This window comes from Amphiura filiformis, chromosome 2, assembly GCF_039555335.1.
Source record: "Amphiura filiformis chromosome 2, Afil_fr2py, whole genome shotgun sequence".
NCBI classification, from domain to species: domain Eukaryota; kingdom Metazoa; phylum Echinodermata; class Ophiuroidea; order Amphilepidida; family Amphiuridae; genus Amphiura; species Amphiura filiformis.
In genome coordinates, this window is record NC_092629.1 from 86,647,021 (window position 1) to 86,653,020 (window position 6,000).

Below are 6,000 nucleotides of genomic sequence, written 5' to 3' on the forward strand. Positions count from 1 at the left end.
GGAATGTCGTACATTAGTTGTCATTTTATTTCAGGATTTTGACAACAAATGCAGGAAGTGCACTATGTTGGTCTCCAATCCAACAAACCAAGATAGCAGACACTAGGATCCACAACATGCTCATCTATCAGGGGCACAGTTCTTTAACCCCAATACATTTGTACATTCATTGAATGAACTTTGAAAATGTGGGTTCCAAAACTCATACTCTGCAACTTGAGGTCAAATTTTGCACTATGATTGTTTAATTGAGGTTATTGAACTATGCCATTGGGATGAGGCCAGTGTGGTTCATAGTGAGATTTAGCATAGCATTAAAAACTGGGTAATTCTGAGTCGGTCGGTACTCCTTGGGTCTTGTCTCTGTGGATGGAATGCATGTACATGTATGGAGCCATGATCGAATATTAAAATGTACATAATTATTTTAATGTAACAAAATTCCAAGATAAGAGTTTTTATACTTATTTATGAACTGTATTATGTAATTATTATGCAAATTTATGCATGTAAATCATTAATTATGTTATGTTCAAAGTGCAAGATGATCAATAAATGTTATTGTGGCTGTGCATTTATGCATGCGATAAAATTATATGTCTGTGCAATAGTTTAAAAGGGATTGACAACCTTACGCCCAGAATTAGGGTTAGTGTCAGTGTGTGCGTGTAGGATATTCTATAGTTATTCCGCAAGTGACTGATACTAAGAAATCATATTCTGAAACTTACTGAGAATGCCGCATAATAATGACGTAGAATTCCATTCACATGAACACAGTTTCACTTATAAAATCGTAAAAATCAAAATTCAGTGTTTTGCACCTTTATTTATTATACGTACCACATCTAGTCGGCAGTATTCCATAGTGGGGCACCACTGATAAACAACTTTTCGAAAAAATCAGGTTTGAAGAAATGCCAAAATAAAATTGTGTAAATCAGACATTCATTATATTTTGTAATTGATGTGAAAATTCTGTACTAAACTAAATAGATTTTATCTTAATATAACTTTCAAAAGAAGTAATTAAAAAAAAGTGCAGTGATTTATAGTGCGCTACGCACAGGCACAACGCCTAGATGTTGATCCACAAGCCTCAGCACACTTTACAGGTTGTCGCTGACCACTACGGCCCCACATCATTCCATAAACCATTAAACAACAAATCAGGGACTTTGCTGCTTCAAGAGCGCACACCCTAGACATTCCACAAATAACCTTCGCAACCAGGATCAGCTCCCGAGTTTCAGACAGGTTACAACAAGACAAATTAGCAGTGAGTTCCTTGTCCAGGGGAATTTCAAGCGAACTCAATTTTCTTTAAAGACCCATTATTACTGGTAAATTGAAAACAAAAAGTACAAAAATATATATCACTATGGAAAACACACAAAACGCAATGCCCTCTTACCTAATGCCAACCTTACGCCACCTCAGTCGCCGTGTAATCCCTATGGTGTTAATTTTCGTCGGCTTCATTCTATAGTGGCATATAGGTCTGATATGTCACTATGACATGCAATGTTATTCATTTTTGCTGATATTTCTTAGTTTGTTTTCTATTATAAAATGTGTAATTGTGTATAGAAGTTGCGTATGGTCAATACACCACTATGAAAAACACACAATTTCATTCTGGAACGATACACCATATCTAAATAATTATTTATTAATTGGCTAATTTTGACTGCTGAGACTTAGCAAAATGAAAGAGAACGTCAATAAAAACACATGTGCCAATTAAAAAAAAAAGACCAATAATCACTATACGCCACTATGGAATGCAGCAGATTTTGGAGTAACCTTTATTTTTATACATGTATTAATTATCAATTGACATGCTCACTGACTCCACAATGCAGAACGGAGGAGATCAATAATACTTAAATCTGTTACCTAACTCTGGACGAGTTTCAATGCCCTTTATCCTTTCCCCAACGCGCCAATGTAAAAGGAATCTATTATAGACAAATCCAATTTCACGCATTTCTACTCCTCAATGGCAGCCATAGCTGCGACAGGGACCCAGCTATCTCACCTAAAATGTGAAATGATGCGGCCTTGAAGGGTATTTTAAACTGCATTCTATCACCCGTGTTACACGTAGACAAAAGAATGATGACAGTTTACAACACAATAGAATCTAACATCGAATTTTAAGCGGGTTTAATCCACCCTTACCAAACATTCTGGTTAATTTAGCCTGAATCTAAACAGAAACAGAACAGACCAGTAAATTAACCAGAATATCAATTTCTGGTTAACAAATTAACCAGAATATCAATTCTGGTTATTTAATAAACAGAATTCATAACCTGAATCCAATTTCAGGCTAAAGTCTTAACTTGAAAAGTTTTCTGGCTAAGATATTTAGCCAGATTTTGTATTCTGGTTAAAACATTAACCAGAATCAAAAATATGGCTGTATATTAGCCAGATTTGGTATTCTGGCTAAATATTTTTCAGGCTAATTATGGTCACATGATATTAGGTCATAGGTCACCAACTGTAAGGAAGCAGATACTGTATAGGCTCAGAAACTGCCACAAATTTTGAAAAATTAACAGTTTAAAGGGTATTTTAGGGTCTTTTAACAGTGTCTAGTTGATGGGGAGCATACCAATTATGTCTGTGGAAGGAAGATCAGCTGCACCCAATTGGGCACTCACAACACCTGTTTGGTGCATGCGGGGAACCAAATATGGCCGACCAAATCCTGACCATGAGTTGGCTCGTTGGATTCGTCTATAGTAGCATATAATATGCTAACATATCCTCTAAGTAAACCTTCACTTTTATCATAAAATCCAAAAAAATATTAAATAATGCTTCTTCCTTGAGGAACGTTGTAAATTTTGACAACTGGATAATTGTGTTATGAAACTGATATGAAATCCACTAGCCAGTTATTTGGTTTTAGGACTCATACCAGATACATGGCCAATGGATTTCACAGTTAGACGGGGAAAGACTCGCTGAATACTCGAACAGAAATAGATGGATAACAAAATATAACAATAATCTTTAATTCCGCATCATCAAATCAACAAAGTATCACAACATAATATAGATTACGGATTGATACGCTTACGGTCTGTCTCCTTCCATGACTAGCTGTCGACTACACAAGGGTCGAAGGCGAACATGATTGATGAGAGAAAGACCGCGGAGTGATATATTTAAATGATGAAATATAGAAAGAAAATAGCGCCATAACAATTGTTAGGACTCAAATCTCAAGTGGCATAGACTCAAATTTTAGGGCTTGTCGACTTGAGACTAAAGTTTGGTGACCCAACTGACTACTGTACTGATAAGGATATGGATGACATGGTATGTTATCTACCGGGGGTACTCAAGTTTGGTTTTGGTAGGGACGTGCGCTGAGAATTTGAAAGTGGACCCATAAATATACCAATTTTTCAAGAAATTTGGACCCATTTATATACCAAAAGTCAAAATTTTCGGCCGAATTTAACCCAAATTGTCTTAGTTTTTACAAATTTTCCCAAAATTTTGGGAAAATTTTGAAAATTTTGGCTAGATTAAGGAAAAATTAGGCTATTTTCCGAAAAAAAATGAGAAAATTTTGAAAAAAGGACCCATTTATATACCAAAATTGGCTTTGAAAAAGGGGTCATTGATATACCAAAAGGCTGAAAATGCTACCCATATTTGCGGCACGTCCCCGTATGGTCATTTGTACTGAGAACCCCCCCGGGGTTATCTACTGCTGATAAGGATGTGGATAACCTACTAGGTATGTTATCTACTGCTGATAGAGTGTGGATGACATACCCTGTATGTCTGATATGGGTGTAGATACGAGGTGTGCTATCTACTGTTGATAAGTTGGCAGATGGTATAATCATTGATAATAGGTATTATGTTATCTGCTGCTATCTGTGGGAGGACAAGATGTTGGATCAGTTATCAACTACAGCATTTTGACCAAATACCTCATACTTGTGAATCTACAGTCATTTTTCAAACTGTATATTTGATTTTGATACACCCAGTATAACGTCATTGATCTTGTGGTTTATTGGACTTTGTCCCCACTATGGACCACAATGGCCTCATCCCAATGACATAGTTCAATAACCTCAATTAAACAATCATAGTGCAAAATTTGACCTCAAGTTTCAGAGTATGAGTTTTTGTACCCAAATTTTCAAAGGTCATTCAATTAATGTGCAAATGTATTGGGGTTAAAGAACTGTGCCTTGAAAGATGAGCATGCTGTGGATCCTAGTGACTAAATGCAAACGAATTACTGATTTGGTGCATGACAAGAACAGCCTTCTAAATATATCTGAAGTTTCATATTGAAAAATCCTAGCGTAAAGAAGTGTAAAAATGGCTGTATCATGCGGTACAGGACGGACGAAAAGTTTTGATGTCTATATACCTTTAAAGAAAGAGTCAAGTCAACATGTTCATCTGCAAATTCTACAAGGTGATATCATCAAAGAAAACACACAGGTTATTGCTGTCTTCAGATCAGATACAGACATTGCAGAGGGTGATTCACTGAGGATATTACAGGCTGCTGGAGATGGTATAGAAGCTGAGTATCAACGTGCTAAAACTAGAGGAGGAAGGCATGTAGCAAACGGTGTTGTGTTAACTGGAGCAGGGGATTTGCAACATCCACAGCACATCCTACACCTACTGGTGAATCAGAATGGTGTGAAATTTCGGATAGCACTTGCTACTGCTCTTCAGTTGGCGGAGAAGCAGTACTCAAGATCGATCACATTTCCACATCTACCGGCTGTATTTAGTTCAGTGGAAACAGTCAAGACTATCCTGGAAACATTTGATGATTTCACTAGAGTGGATTGTCTTCATTTTATTCAGGTTCTGGCAAATGATGATGGGTTTTATGAATATGCAGATGCAAGACAGATTGAGGAGTTTGAGATGTACAAACACCTACTGATTTATGAGGCTCCAACAGGGAGGAGAGAAAGAGGATGCAGGTGCGGTGCTCGTCACCGAGAAGGTAAATAGTGATTCTAAGGGGTGGGGTATGAACGTTTGGACAGTATTTATTGTGGGACATGAGAGCACATCACACATATCGAATTGCATTCTGCATACGAAAAATGTCCTTCTGATATCAAATAGGCCTACTTTTGATTTTTTGAAACTCGCAATGTAATACACATTAATGGCAAATGATTAAAAATTGATATTTTTGAAATTTAACAGTACTCGAAGTAAACTTTATAAATCTGATGATTATAAGTTATTTCCAAAAATTGGCAAAATATTAAAATTTGACTTTTATTGCCAGTTCGAACTAACCAACGGATTAGGATTTACTCCTATTCAGAAAAATACAGCACTAATTTTTGGGATAAAAAAATATTATCCTGTTTTGCCAAATGAAACATAGCTAAATCCTAATCCTTTAGTTAGTCCTAACTGGCAATAAAAGTAAAATTTTAATATTTGGCCAATTTTTGGAAATAAGGGCCAAAAACATGCGTTTTTAGGGTGTTTTTCGTATGCCGTGACAATCAAGCTCAAAGACTAGTACTAAGACTAATTTCGGTTTATGCATTCTAGTTTTTGGAAAAGACACGTTTCATTTTTATAACCCATTATTTAATTATAGTAACACAAAAAAGTGGGAATTAGATCAAAATTGCCGCATCTACTCAAGATTTTGAATGCTTAGACTTGTTCCAAGTCTTTGATTTTTGTGACTCGATTGTCAGAAAACATGACAAAAATGCATGTTTTTGGCTCCTTTTTCAAGAAATTGGCCAAATATTAAAATTTTACTTTTATTGCCAGTTAGGACTAACTAAAGGATTAGGATTTAGCTATGTTTTATTTTGTAGAACTTGATCATATTTTTTTAATCCCAAATAATTAGTGCTGTATTTATCTGGAATGGGGAGTAGGTAAGTTTCATATGGCAAAAGAGTATAACATTTTTTTAAATTCCCCAAAATTAATGCTGTATTTTTCTAGAATAGGAAG